This window comes from Ambystoma mexicanum, chromosome 3q, assembly GCF_040938575.1.
Source record: "Ambystoma mexicanum isolate Mex_15411 chromosome 3q, UKY_AmexF1_1, whole genome shotgun sequence".
NCBI classification, from domain to species: domain Eukaryota; kingdom Metazoa; phylum Chordata; class Amphibia; order Caudata; family Ambystomatidae; genus Ambystoma; species Ambystoma mexicanum.
The window spans coordinates 571,720,982-571,735,985 of record NC_090926.1 but is presented as its reverse complement, the minus strand read 5'-3'; the positions used below and the strand labels follow the sequence as shown (position 1 = coordinate 571,735,985).

The 15,004-nt window shown below is 46.7% G+C and overlaps 1 protein-coding gene across 3 annotated transcripts in view; it reads right to left on the bottom strand.

Moving 5' to 3' along the window:
* Positions 1-15,004, bottom strand: part of SLC23A1 (solute carrier family 23 member 1) — a 945,676-nt gene that overhangs the window by 225,057 nt on the left and 705,615 nt on the right. The window lies entirely within an intron of this gene.

The window sequence follows — 15,004 nt, the reverse complement described above, 5'->3', positions numbered from 1 at the left end:
TCAGAAATTGTATAACCAAAGGAATTTTAAAATATGACGTTTCCTCAGAGGAGCGCTTGAAGATAGAAAGCACCGCTAAATAACCTTTAATGGTTCCAGGAGTGGAAACTCCCAGTCCACTATGAACGTTGACAAAAAGATTCTCCTTTCAGAATGTTCCACTGGCAGGCCCACCACCGGAGGTCCTGTGAGACTCTGCTCGGAAGCTGTAGGAGGTCTGACATCCTTCCTGAGAATTGGGACCACTGAGTTCTGAGAGCCCATTGGAGAGATCTCACTCTCAGGCGAGCCGCTGGCACCAGAAAACTACAGGATGCCATGAGGCTGAGCAACTTCAGAAAGTCAAAGGCTGGGAGATGCTGGGAACTCTGGAATTTGGTGACCATCTGCAGAATGTTCCGAGCCCTCACCTCTGGTGGCCAGGTTTTTCTCAGGGATGCATCCAGGACGACTCTAATGAATTGGAGCCTTTGAGATATTATCATGTGAGACTTCTTGAAGTTGAGGGAGAAGCCCAGTTTGTGAAGGGAGCTGAGATGTTCCAGGGCCTGTCTGGGGGAACATGCCCTGATCAGCCAATCATCTAGGTTGGGGTAGACGTGAATCCCCCCTCTCCTGAGACTCGCTGCCACCAATGCCATTAACTTGGTGAAAGCCCTTGTGGCGGAGGTCAGCCGAAATGGCAGAACTCGAAACTGATTATGAGAACAGCCAACGGTGTGTGCTTGTGATGAATTGGCACATGAAAGGAAGCATCCTGAAGGTTCAATGATACCATCCATTCCTTAAGCTGGAGGGCCTGAAGTATCTGAGAAAGGGTAACCATCTTCAACTTGTCCTTCCCGAGGAACTTGTTCAAGTCTCTTAAGTCCAAAATGGCTCTCAATCCTCTGTCCTTTTTTGGAATTAGAAAGTACGGGGAGTACCAACCCTTGTTCCCCTCCTCTACAGATACTGGTTCTATAGCACCTTTCTCTAGCAGAGTTAATATTTCCTGCATAAGTAGCGGATCTGGAACTTTGAAAGAGCTGTTGCCCGTTGGATGACTCTGAGGCTTTTTTAGAAAGGGAAGGCAGTAACCCTGGGCAACTGTTTCCAATGCCCATGCACATGAAGTAATAGCCTGCCATTCTTTCAGATGCTGTGAGAGTCTGCCTCCCACTGCAGTCTTGTGAGCTAAGTCCTCAGAGAGGTTTTGGGGTGGATGATGCAGTGGCTGATGGCAAAGTCCACCATGGGGGAATCTTCTTTGGCCACTTTGAACTGACTGTGCTCTGCCTCTTTCAAATGTGGAGTAGTGACGAAGGGACCTACTCCACATCAGTTTGGCGAAGACCCTCTGGGCAGAGGTCAGCCCAAATGGCAGAACTCGAATTGGTAATGAGAACCAGCAACTGCAAACCTCAGGTATTTTCTGTGCTTGAGATGGAATGGCACATGAAAATAAGCATCCTGAAAGTCCAACGACACAAACCAGTCCTGTAGTTGGAGGACCTGAAGGGTCTGAGAAAGTGTGATCATCTTGAACTTGTCCTTCCTGAGGAACTTGTTCAAGTATTTCAAGTCCAAGATGGGTCTCAGTCCTCCGTCCTTCTTGGGTATCAAAAAATATGGGGAGTGCCATCCCTTGTTCCTCTCCGCTACAGGCACTGGTTCTATAGCACCTTTCTCTAACATTTATAATATTTCCTGCACAAGCAGCGGATCCGGAATCCTCAAAGAGTGGTTTACTGGTGGATTGTTCCGAGGTCCCTTTATAAAAGGAAGGCAGTACCCGTGGGCTATGGTTTCCAGAGCCCAAGCATCCGAAGTAATGTCTCACCATTCTTCCAGATGCTGAGACAGTCTTCGCCCCACTAGTGAGCTGTGAGTGAAGACCTCAGAGTGGTTTTGCGGCGGCTGATGCAAAGGTCAATGTTACAGAGGCTGCTGTTTGAGCTGGCTTTGCACCTCTACCTCATCCACCACAAGGACATTTTTCTCTGGCCTCTTTGACTGCCCATTCCTCTCGCCCTTCCAACTGAGGAGTAGTAGCGAAAAAATCTGCCCCTCCACGTTTGCCCACTAGGATGAAAAGGCTGAGGTTGCCTAATAGCGGCACCTAAAGATTTGGCTCCCGCTTTTGAGGTCTGCAACTTCTCAAGGCTCTCGTAAGCCTTGTTGACAAAAAGATAAGACCAAGGCATGTTGAGAAGTCTAGATTGCACATGAGGTGCAAATCCCGACTTTCTCAACCGCGCAAATCTGCGCATAACCGTGCTGGTAGCCATGGATCTGCTGATGCTATCTGCAAAATCCAAACCTGATTGAAGAGACTTAGACATGGCCTCTTTGCCGTCTCTAACAATAGCTAAGAAGCCTTCTCTCTCATCCCCTTCGGGAATGTGCTCTGCCGCCGTAGAAATACAATCCCATAGAGTATACGAAAACTTTGCAAGGCCAAAATTGGAGTTGGCAGATTTTAGTGCCATGCTCCCTGCAGAAAATACCTTCCGTGCCCATCCATCTACGCGATTGTTGTCCCTATCAGGAGGAATGGTAGGGTACGCTGCTTGTTTGGAAGTAGCAGTGGCTGCCTGCCCTACCAGACTCTCCGTAGTGGGGTGTTTTGACAGGTAGTCGGGTCACTATTGGAAGGGTGTTATTTTTTTGTCAAGTTCTTATCAACTGCTGGATTGGACTCCGGAGTCTCCCAGTTCTGCATCCGCATGCTCCCCAGCCTATGGGTTTCCAAATTCAAGTTTGGGGGGAGGTATCTACCCCACTTGCTGTTTGCAAGTTGTCATACAGGTCCTTCATCCTGGGCTCTTCAGAAATAAAACGCTCTGGTACATTGGGTGTACCGTACTCTAAGCCAAATGGGGCTTCATCATCCTCAGAACGCTCCTCTTCTTCAAAAATTGAAGTAAGAGATTTAAAGAAATCCTTTTTTGGAAGTGGAGCATATATCTTGTCTGGTTTTTTAATAGTAGGCTTTGACGTCGTCGAAGTCGTCAATGCTTTCTTTATCGGTGCCGACTTAGGAAGGGCACTCGGCACTGATGGCACAGCTCGCAAGTATGGCGCGGCTGTCTTCGAAGGCTTTGGCATCGATGTAGACTTCGAGGGCCTGACGGATGTCGAAGGTGTTGATGGCGTCGACGACCTCAACCTCAACTTTTCCTTGTGTCTCGTATGATCCTTCGATGAAACATCAGATCGAGGCCTCGAAGGCTCATGATGCGGATTGGGATTTTTTCCAGGCTTGAGGGTGCACAGGATTTCGGACGAGACCTTTCTTTCTGACTTCTTTCAAATGCTCGGTAGGAGCATCAGTTTTTTGTTTCTCAAAAATCTTTAACATTTCAGCCCTGAAGGCTTCCCACTCGGCTGGAGTGGACTTCTTAGTAAGGCAAGCAACCATATCGGGGGAAACGTCAGACGACGTTGTCTAGGCAGGCGACCTATGGTGCCTTCTCTTCGATTTCTTCGAGGACGAACAAAAGTGGTGTGAACCACTCCTCGACCTGGATCGCTTGGCCTTCTACCTCTGAGGCGAGTCGCCTCTCGACTCGTCGGTAGAAGGTTTCGCGGATCGGGTAGGAGATTTATTAGGTATTTATCCTACCTTTAGTTTCCCCTCCCGTTCCCTCAAGGCTTTTCCAGTCGTGGACTGGCATTTCAAACAGTCAGAGGTGTCGTGGTCCACTCCAAGGCACCACAAACAGATAAGGTGCGGGTCAGTTAGTGACATTTTCGACCCACAATCCCAACACTTCTTGAAACCGGACTTCGGAGTCGACGGTGTCTATGATGAAGACATTATCGAGAGGAGATTGTAACAAAGATGTCACAAGATGAGGTGCGCTGAATTTCGCTCGAAGCTATCGCTGTTGCGTAAAAACGGAACTGAGGCCAACAGGTGCAGCGCGTGCTATATATGCCTTTGATGACATCATCCTGGACGGAGGCCTTCGAGGGACATCGACCTGACGCCACTGACGCACAGTGCCCACTGCCGAATTTCTTTTCAGAAGCAGCTGAAGCTGGCCATCAAGTGTCAAAGATGAGGAATACGTGGGAGGACACAATCCATTCGAAGTATCTTCTCCTTCGATGATCTTACTGAGGAAGGGGATATTTGATATAGGCTTAAAATTTGTCAAGACCTCAGGATCCAACTGAGTTTTTTTCAAGAGTGGAGTAACCTGAGCTGTTTTCAGTAAAGTGAGAAAAAATCCTCTCCGTAAAGACTTATTTATATTGGTGGCTACATCTTCCGACAACACAGGGATACACTCTTGTATAACTCTGGAGAGTCAGGGATCTAAAGATGGAAGCTTGCTTCACCTGGGTGGTGTGGGCTGGCTTGGATTGGCATTAGCTCATGTGCTTATGTTCAAATGGTCTGTTTTGTTAAGTTATGCTATCTTAATGATTTATGACATGAACTGCTGCTATTTACAGGGTCTCCAGATGTTCTGTTGGATCTGAAAGAGTAGGGCATGGGTTAAGGTGCCAACTTTGGTTGATGATAATTGTATGTTAATATGTTTTCTGTACAGACCTAGTGTCTATATCAATAACAAATCATTATCATTAAGACAAGTGAGGAGTGGAAATGCAAAGTTGCTTTGCAATTGTGTTGATGTTTGTAAATTGGAAGTACCCTGAGCTCTGCATACAAGTCTGTTTCTAGGAGTCTTAGGATGAGAGCACAGAGTTGTTGTATCTAGAGGGGAGGCATGCGTGCCCACAGTGCTAGGATGCATTGGCCAGGAATGTGATCTGTTGGGAGGGTTATGCTACCTCCTCGAAGTGACAGTTGGTGACCTTTCTCCTATTCAGTTGCTATATGTGAGTGGTTTATTTGGTATGTGCATAGTATGTTTGAGAAGAAAGGATAAAAATGTTAGTTCGGGGAGGTTAGAGGAGGACCCCGTGGATAACGTGGGGCATCCACTCCGGTGTGGCCATGAGGGTGTCATGGCTGGTGGGCCCCTTGGGCGATGTGCCAGTAGCAGTGCCCTTTGGGTAAGGTACTTGTGAGGATATGTCCTGAGGCACACTTGAATGGACTGGTATCTATGGCAGTTGATCGTGGCTGGTCCTGGAAAAGAGTGGGCAAACATGGGGAGGAGTGAAATAAATAGGGATCATGCAGCACTTGGCACCAAGTAGGCAGTGGGATTAAATAATTTGCAAGTGAAGTTCAGAGTAGGTATTCCAGAGAGGTCAGAGTCCTAGTGCGGTCACTAGATACCACTCAGCAAGCTACAAGGTCATAGTGAGCTATCTAGGAGCCAGTACGTCCACAGGAAAGCCCTTTCTGCTCTGGAAAACATTTGTCATGGGATAAATTACACTGTGTCTCCCTTGGAGTTTGTTGTAATAGACGGACAATGAGACAGCTAGAATGTGCCATAGGTTTCGCATTAAACCTATGACACTCAGCCACGAAAAACTCTATATGCTTCCTTCCCGGTTTGCCCGCCCTCCCCCGTTTCTCTCCCTTAAGTAAAAGTAACTAGTTGTGACAGCGCCTAGATGCCTTTGGGTTTTGCACACTTAACAAATGTAAAAATAAATAAATAATGTATCTGTGCAGGCCTTGTGGACCATGCTTGAAAAGGCTTCCGTTATTGTTGTTGTTTGTGCTTAAACAGTATCGCGGTTGGTGTTGAGGACTTCGCTGGTACTAATGCTGTGTTTTTGTGTTTTCTCCAGTGCTGCTGCCTAAGAAATTAAAACAATGTTCATGACTTCATATTTCTCCAGCAGTGTTGCTGGAAAAAACAATGCATCAGAATTACCATCAGGAATCCTATTCTTACTTGGCAAGAGCCATGAGGCTAACCATAAAACCTTACAATGGCTCTTCATTTCGGAGTCCTGCAGCTTGAATCTCTTAATGAGTGTTGTAGTGTCCTTCTATGTGGACCGCCTCACGCTGTCGTGTCATTTATAAAAACACATCGATAAGGATGAGCCGACACAGAGCTGGGGTGCAACACGTCTTTATTAGACAACTGCTTATCTCGAACTGACTGTCTGCCGGTAACCCCGCCCCTTAACTCACGTGGGTCACAGCCCACTAATTAATAGCAACAGACAGAGGACTCGTCCTCTAAACAAATAAAGAGTGGAGACACCACAAGTGTGTGGATGGGCACTAATCCCTTAATCAAGCAGGCCCACCATTTAAGGAACAAGGGCATGTTTTCACGTAAAGCAAGTTTATTCTGTGTCAAGACCGAAGGCAAGCATCACTTTCTCTATATTTTTTGTGGGTAAATAAACCAGGTCAAACAAAACTTACATCACCAGAGACTACAAATTCCCAGAAGTCCCCTGGGATCCTGAAGTTTTGAGTCCTGAGACGATAGCCAATCCTGCCTCAGTACAACCTCCATGTCATGTCCTGCCGATAACTCCTCCTCTTTCTTTGCTGCTCTTCCTACAGATAAGTCATGATTCCGAGTCCTTATCATGTATTGCATGTTGTATGGTGATTGAACGTGGTGTTGGTTATGATACAGGGCGGCAGTTCATTAGAAACAATTTTGGGAGTGGGTTGGTTTGCGGATTATTCATAGTGAGAGAAACCATGCTTGAAGCAGGGAAGTGACCAGGAGGCTGGAGAGTCTCCGTCTCGCCTCGAGTAGTAAAGCCGGGCACATTACATTAGCTAGCATAACGTTAGCGGGAGCGCACTGCAGCAGCGAGTCCCAACGCTATTATATCGGTCGGCGGTGCGCTCCCCAGTAGCGATTACCAACAGTGCACAGAGAAAACAACCTCTTATTGTGGTACGCGCGTCCCCAGGAAGGAACAGGAATCAGCTGGGAGACGGGATACATCTTTCCGACTTTCGTTAGAGGAAAGCACGGACAAATGTTTTACTTGCGCGCATGCGCAATGATGTTAAAGATTGTTTTGGAGTGAAATGCTGTCAGAGGTTGTGCTGCAGCAAACGCTATGGTCCACTGAGAACAAAAGAGTGATATGACATATATATAAATAGAAGTGCCAGCTCTCTCATTGCATCTTGCAACGTTCAGGACCTGAATTGGCACCAGGCACAAGCACTATATCAGGGCTCACAGGTTATGGCACAGATGGAGCCCGAAAGCTCTTCACCCGACTATTCTGAGGAGGAGCTGGAGCAGGACACAGACTTGTCCTTGAATTTTAAGAGAGTGCTGGGGGGAGCCACTAAGTATAGCAGTGGCTCAAGGAGTCCAACCCATAAAGGAGCACCTGCAGGCACTCGATTCCCTCATTGCGGCTAAGAGTACAGCTCCAAGTAAGTGAAAGAGAGCTGAGCCCAGATGAAGGTACCTTGGCTACACACCCCAAGAAGAAGGAGAGGTCCAAGGGGGAGTGCAAGACCCCGAAGAGCCAATACTCTTCTATACTCCCCCCCCGCGTCATAGAGATGGGGGTCTACAGTTACCCCAGGAGGTTGTCAACCTGTTTGATATGCTGAAGAAAGCTTCCCTAGGGAAACCGGTGGTGCCGAACCTTTGCCCGTGGTTATGATTAATTCAAAACCTTCCAGCCATCACCTTTCTGTTTTGCTAAAGTCACCCCGATTGGGACGGGTATGCCCAGATGTGAGTCCCGAGTCTGGGGGGCCTAGAAACCTAAGCTACTCCTCACTGATGATGGCCAACAAGGCTGAAACATGTCTGCGGATGCTTGTGGTCTCGTGCAGAAGGGATGTGACCTAGCAGTTCGGGCTGGACTGCCCATTTTGGGGTAGGACCAAGCCTGATTTGCATATGGTTTTTCCCCTTCTGTAATGGCTTGGCAGCCTGAAAAACGATGGTCTGGAGGGTTGCCCAGAGCTTTACCCGTGGTTATGATTAATTCAAAACCTTCCAGCCATCACCTTTCTGTTTTGCTAACCTCGTACCATCTGACCCAAGGGCGGAAAATACAGAGGACACCAACAAATGTGAGGCTCCCACAGACAAAGATAGGGGGGATGATGATAGCTGTCTGGACGATGGCAGCATTGTGGACCACAGTAGCAGGGCAGCGACTAATCCGTGCATAGCAGCGCAGGCACACAGAGATGAGCTAGAAGAAGGAGAGCACATGGGGGACATGTTTGATCGCAATGGCATAAGACACCCTAAGTTCACCGAGTGGCTACCATCTCCAAGAGTAGCGCAGTATATGTCGCCACGGATTAGAAAGCCGCTGGAGAAAGAGGTCCGCTTCCAGATGAGGGCGGAGTGCACCAGGCCGGAATTGCCAGGCAAGATAATGGACACCACGGGGCTTGATGCCAAGATTGTCACGTTTGTTACCAAAGCCCCCAAAGTTTTCAGGTGGGGGTAGAACGTGCCTGGGGGAATTGCCAGGCCAAGGTCCTTGAGATAGCCAGACCGCTAGCCAAGATAATGGATTTGGCTGAAAGAGCCAGAGACACGGGTGAACCCGTGGATGCTTCCACCCTAGCAAGTTGGCCGCAAAGTGCAGTGTGCCTGCTTGATAACGCCAGCTGTGCACTATCTTTGAAGAGATAGAGAAGCCTACTGCTAAAGATAGACAGCAAGCTGGGAGATCTCCCTAACTATGAAGCAGGGGAAGCTGCACAAGGACATCTTTTTGGCGAAGCATTTGCAAAAGAGATGTCCTGCTTCGTGGGGACCAACACAGCACTAGAGAAAGCCCAGTCGTCAATGCACAAAATATTACCAGGACAGGTTTTCGCAGGGACCGGTTCAACTTGACTAGAAGTCCCCAGGGCCCGAGAGCCCAGTACTAGGAGAGTCACCAATAAGACACCTTCTTCCCATCCAGAGGTTGAGGCCTCTGGGGACTAAGAGGCTGTGGTGGCTATAGACCGCAGAACATCTGCAGTGGTAAGTGCAAAGAGCGAGTGCTACCCCAAAGAAGGGGGTGAAGACAAGACAATGTTTGGCCAAGTGAGCTATCAAGCAATATTTGGGTCTTGAAGGCCCTAGAAGGACTAATGTTGGAGTTCGTGAGTTGGCCGCAGCAAAACAGCTTTCCACGAAACTCGCGATGGTGAAGGAGGAGGAATTCCTCCTCAACAAGGAATTAGTCAGCCTAGTTGAGAAAGGGGCGATAGAGAGATGCTCGGGGGATCGAGCAGGTTTCTACAGCACCTCCTCAGAGATATACTGAGCAAGACAGACTGGTTAACGAGGATGGACTTGAAGGATGCATATCTGATCATCCCGAGAACATCACAGCACAGGCGATTCCTCCGATTCTTGTTGAAGGGGCAGAGTTGGCAATTTACTTGTCTAGCCTTCGGCCTGGCATCAGCCCCCTGAACTTTCACCAAGGTCATGCGCCCAATGGCAGAAGCCATCAGAGACAAAGAGAACAAGATTTGGAGGCACAAGCTTTGATTCATGGGCCCCGGCCCTATGGAATTCACTTCCCAAACACCTTGCTAATAGTGGCTCCTTGTTCATCTTTAAGAAACAACTAAAGACCTCCTGGTTTGACAAAGGTTAAGACATATTAATCTTCCCTGTACAGTGCCTTTGCACTGGATCTTGTATCTCGCCATATTCTACTTTTATTTTGGCTTCTGTGAGTACTGGATTCCTTTGGTTCTATTGTGTCTTACGTTTTTTGATTGTTCTTGTTATCTGTTGTCTGTCTCTTTCCTTCTCCTGTGTGCGCCCTGAGGTCCTCGGGCTTGTGGCGCAATACAATAATTTAGATAGATAGATAGATAGATAGATAGATAGATAGATAGATAGATAGATAGATAGATAGATAGACAAGGGGATCAGGATTATCATCTATCTAGACCACATTCTGACCCTCGCACAGGACAAGCTTGCGCTTATGAATCAAGTGAGCTGGGTGTGTTCCCTGCTGACGTCATTGGGTTTCCTAGAGAATATGGAGAAGTCCCAAGACAGCAAATGGAGTTTCTGGGATTCGTAATAGACACCAGAAAGGCAACCTTAGAACTGCTCCAGCCAAAGATGAGGGCGATCAAGAAAGAGCTAACTAAGAGCAGCACTTCTGAGGACGCATATTTCGCTTCGGAATCTAGCCAGGATAGTGGGGCTTTTAGCGGCTACAATTCAAGCCATATTTCCAAGGCCTTTGCATTTCAGAGTGCTTCAGCGGCTCAAGATCAGACACATACAAGGGGGTGTCCAATATCACCAGTTAGTCCCATTAGATCGGGACGGGAGGATATAACAGGAATGGTGGTTGCAGAACATGGAGGCTGAATGGCAGTTGGTAATAGAGTGGTAATAGAGTCAGATGCAAGCAGGTCAGTTTGGGGCGCAAAGTAAGGGCATTTGCAGACAGGAGGAAAGTGGTCCCTGGGAAGTTGCAAATGCACATAAACTGTTTAGAGCTGCTAATGGGTTTGTTTGCAGTGAAAGCGCTCACCAAAGAGAAGGTGCATTCTGTTGAAGATGGACAACATCTCAGTGCTGAGGTATATAAATCATATGGGAGGAACGCGCTCGAAAATGCTGGTGGAACTCGTGGAAGATTTTTGGCATTATTGCCTAGAGAAGAACATGGCGATTGCAGCAGAATATCTGCCAGGGAAATAGAATGCAAACACGGACTGGAATTCCAGGTATCTGGAGGTCACGAGCTATTGGAAATTGCTCATGCCAGTATTCGTATGGTTACAGGAGCTCTGGGGGTGGATAGACATCAATCTTTTCACCTCCAGGTTGAACTCAGACGCCCAGGTATTTCCGCTGGAGACTAGATCCGGGGGCGTTGGGGACAAACGCGTTTCTCCACAGTTGGTCCGGGGCGCTACATTACGTCTTTCCCCCATTTTTCATGCTAGCAAGACCATTAGCGAAAGCACGCAGAGAACAAGCAGATTTAGTGGTCATCGGTCCACTCTGGAAATCACAAGCTTGGTTTCCAATTCTGATGGAATTTTCACCAGATTTCCTGAGAGTGATTCTGTTGCAACAGAATCTGTTGTGCGACCCAAGAGGTCAAGAACACCTGCTAGTGGTGACAGGGACCCTTCAACTTCTGGTGTGCAGAGTTTCAGGCAACGATGGGCACTACCAGGCCTTTCAGAGTTCGCTACAGACGCCTCCCTCCACTCTCCAGAGCTATGAAACAGCTTGGACTAAGTGGGAGGAGTGTTGTGAGTCGCAGCGTGTTTATCCTGTTTCATCATCTATCGTACACTTCCTAAATTTCTTGGCGGAGCTAGCCCAAGAGGGTCGAGCATTTTGCACTATTGGGGTGTATGTATCGGCCATTTCGGCAGGACATGAGAGGTGTGAGGGAGTGTCAATTGTGGAACACCCAGCAGTGGTTAGGTTTTTGTGGGGAGTGAAGATGCGGAAGCTGGCCTCAGCCAAGTACTCAGTGCTCTGGCATGTGGAAGGGGTTTTTCGTCTGCTTAAAGATTTTCCAGCGAATGGACAGTTGTCTATCAAGCGCCTGTCCGGCAAGTTGGTCATGTTATTGTGCATGGTATTGTGTAGGAGGGTGTCTAATGTCAAGGCACTAGAGATCAATATTAAGGTCTTTTACCCGGAAGGGGTAGCTTTTCACATTGCTAAGAGAACTAAGAGTGGGTCCTCCATTATCTCGTATAGTTATTTCCCTGGTGAGCCCAAACTATGTGTGGCCTAGTGTATAAAAGACTATGAAAAGATGACTGAGAAGGGGAGATCCTGAGTAGTGCATCAGTTAAAGACTTTCCATGCAGTAGAATCCACCACCATTGCTAGATGGGTAAGATAAATTATGCAGATAGCAGGAATAGATCTAGGAGTGTTTGGGGCTCATTCTGTTGAAGGGGCAATGGCATCCAAAGCTTTCTGCGTGGGGGTATCTCTAGAGGACATTATGAAGTCCACTGATAGGTCTTCGGAAGGGACTTTCAAGACTTTTTATTTCAAGTCTGTGTTTTCAGTAGCAGCAGTGGTTTAAGACAGCTTTGAACAAGCATAATGCTTGCCTCCGGTCTTGACATAGAATTAAGATTACCCAGGCTTATAGCACAAAGTAGTTTTTTAAAGACACAGAGGTTAGCATTATCCCACCCAGAATACACAGGTGGGACCAATTGATTTATGAGCTGAAGCAGATGTTGGTGAATTTTGCAGGTTGTGTTTAAAGGAGGATGTAAAGTTATGTGCACATTTTTCTGCATATTTTTCCCTCCCTAATGGTGAAATTTTTGTTTGGTTCCTAGGAGATGACCTTAAGAACAACTGATCGGAGGAACCATACGAAGCCGGAACAGGGCGATTGGTGCAATTGTGGAGTGGCTTGATTGAAGAAGTTGTGGTTCAAGGCAGTGCGAGTTCCTACGTCAGATCAGTTTTCGTGTTGGCTTTTCCCACACAAAGGTTTTTCCGGTTGGAATGTTTTTTACGTTGGATGATCAAAGAAAGAGGAGGAGTTATGAGCAGGACATGACATGGAGGTTGGACTGAGGCAGGATTGGCTATTGTCTCTAGACTCAAAACTGCAGGATCACAGGGGACTTCTGGCGATTTGTAGTCCCTGGTGATGGAAGTTTTGTTTGATTTGGTTTATTTACAAAAAAAACAAAATAAATAGAGAAAGTGATGTTTTTGAAATGGCTGATGTGAAGAGTGGCATTAAAGAGTTAAGCATTATGCTTGCCTCCGTGTATTTAATAGAATCAAGACTATAAGCCTGGGTAATCTTCATTGTACAATCGTCCGGGGAGGAGCTAGATGACACTGTTCTGTCAAACTAACCCGAGTCTCCTCGATCCACATAAGTTGACACATTATATACATTTTTGCAACAGTTAAAACACTCCCATATATTTTATTACAATCCACCCCCATACATGATTGGACAAAAATCTACACAGAGAAATCCAATCTTTCTCCAATTCCTCCATTCTCATTGGTCATCAATATCTTAACTACCATCTTCTTCTTGGGATTTGTCCGTCATCGATATCTTAACTACCATCTTCTTCTTGGGATTTGTCCGTGGTAGGTCGTGACATCATTACATGGTTTACACATTCATTTACAAACATAATTCATTTACAAGTCACAGCTGGCTTGAGCCCTTTAACCCTAACATAATTGCACATGGTTTGCATGGATACGTCAACAACACGGGAGAGAGAGAGAGCAGAATAAACAGGTTCCTGTTGAACTATCGATGGTCATCTCATTCGCCCTGGTTTACTCGGGTCCCGGGAACATTCTAATTTTTAAGACTACCAATTCAACACCCATGGTCCCTGGCCACATTGTGAGTAAATAATCGAAACACAAGGAGTATCGGTCACTCTGGCCTCAAGCGTCACCTCACCCTACATTTATTGTTGAATCAAAGCAAACTCCCATGCACAAAAGAGATTACATTTGCTTTATGCGGAACTACCTGGCCATAACCCCTCGGCCAGTTTCTAGCTGTCCATCTGCTCAGTTAATAATTACTCTTCCTCCAGCCTTTGATCCTGCAGAACTACCTTTTCTCAGCCACTTCAAATACACACCGCAAACCGCTAACCGCAGAGTTTCAATGAATTAATAAAAGCCTGCTACGTGTACATTTTTAAGTTCCCTGTGTATGTATCTCAGAGTGAATGCATGTTTAATAAATATGGTCTCTTCTTTAAAGTGGGTCCACCGTGACCAGTCCCCTTCCTCGCATGCACATTACAAAACTCCTTGCCGCCCAACCTCTAGACACAGGCACTTCATCTCACTCCATCTCTGGATCGTGTTTTTATATTGCATTTGCCGACTTTGGCATTTATCTTTCTATGTGTGTGCAAATCTGACATCAATATTGAACACAAAATAACACTTAAACATATCCCATTCACATTTAACTACACTGGATACATATGAAGTTGCAACATTGCGCCCATTTTGCCGCACCCCAAGTCATAAATATGGCACGCGCAACATGAACTCCTTTTCATTGTTGGGACCTTTCCTGACCATCCTAACAAGGGGCAGGCATGATTTTTTATCAGAAGTGACAGAGTTTGGGTGACTGAAAGGGACAACGTCTTTGGAATCGGAGAGGGATGGATAGAGGTAGTTGTCATGTTCTAAGGGGGAAGTCCCGTCCCATAGACATTAATTGGGTCCTTAGCTAAACACGTGACAGTTCCTAGCACACCATGGGAATGTAGCCAAGGTGGTCTGGCAATCCTCTCTTTACATCATCCTGACCCATCATGTACTAGTCTAGTTCCAAGAGGCAGCATGTCCCCATAACCACTCTGCTGCCTGTTCTCAGGGTCAAGAATGGGCCTTGCCAAGGTATGGATGGGTTTTATAAAGTGCAAGTCTAGCTGTGGAGCAACAGAGCACTGCACATAAAGGGCACATCCAGGGGATTACAAGTAAGGGTGCAAGGGTAGCAGAGGCTCTAGGATGGAGGGGGAGCAAAAGATGGGTGAGCTAGAGCTCACTAGAGAGAGAGAATTAGGAATGAGTGGAGCGATCAGCATTGGTTCAGATGTTCATTGAAGAGTAGGGTCTAAAGTGTAGGATGGAGGAGGGCACTCTTATCTGTGTTGGTAAACTGCTGTGGTTAGGCTGCTTACTGTCCAATCCAGCCACATTGTGGATACTGTATTTCCTGGTCTGTGACCTCTGAAGACTCTTGGAACATTTGTAAATTTATTTTGTAAAAAAACATTCTAAGTTCGAATGTTAAGAACTTGGACCACAGAAACACATATATACAACAGTATGCAGCAGGTTGGTCTCATTCAGGGGAAAAGAGTCCAGTTAAGCCTCGGTTCTATTAGCTTTGACACCTAGAACGGGTTGGTATTCTGGTTCCATATTCTCTGACATCCGTAGAGGAGGTATTTTGAGAAAACAGTATCTATTCCATTATTGCAGATTAGTAAAAACAAATGTGAGTCTGAGGTCTCCTGCTCCTTCTCATTTCTGAGAGTGAAATCATGGTCCTTAGTATTACTTGGGCACATGTAGTCATGTTCTTAAGACTTGGCCATTGTGCAGCAGGAAGCTCACACCAACCCACATATGAACAGTTTGGT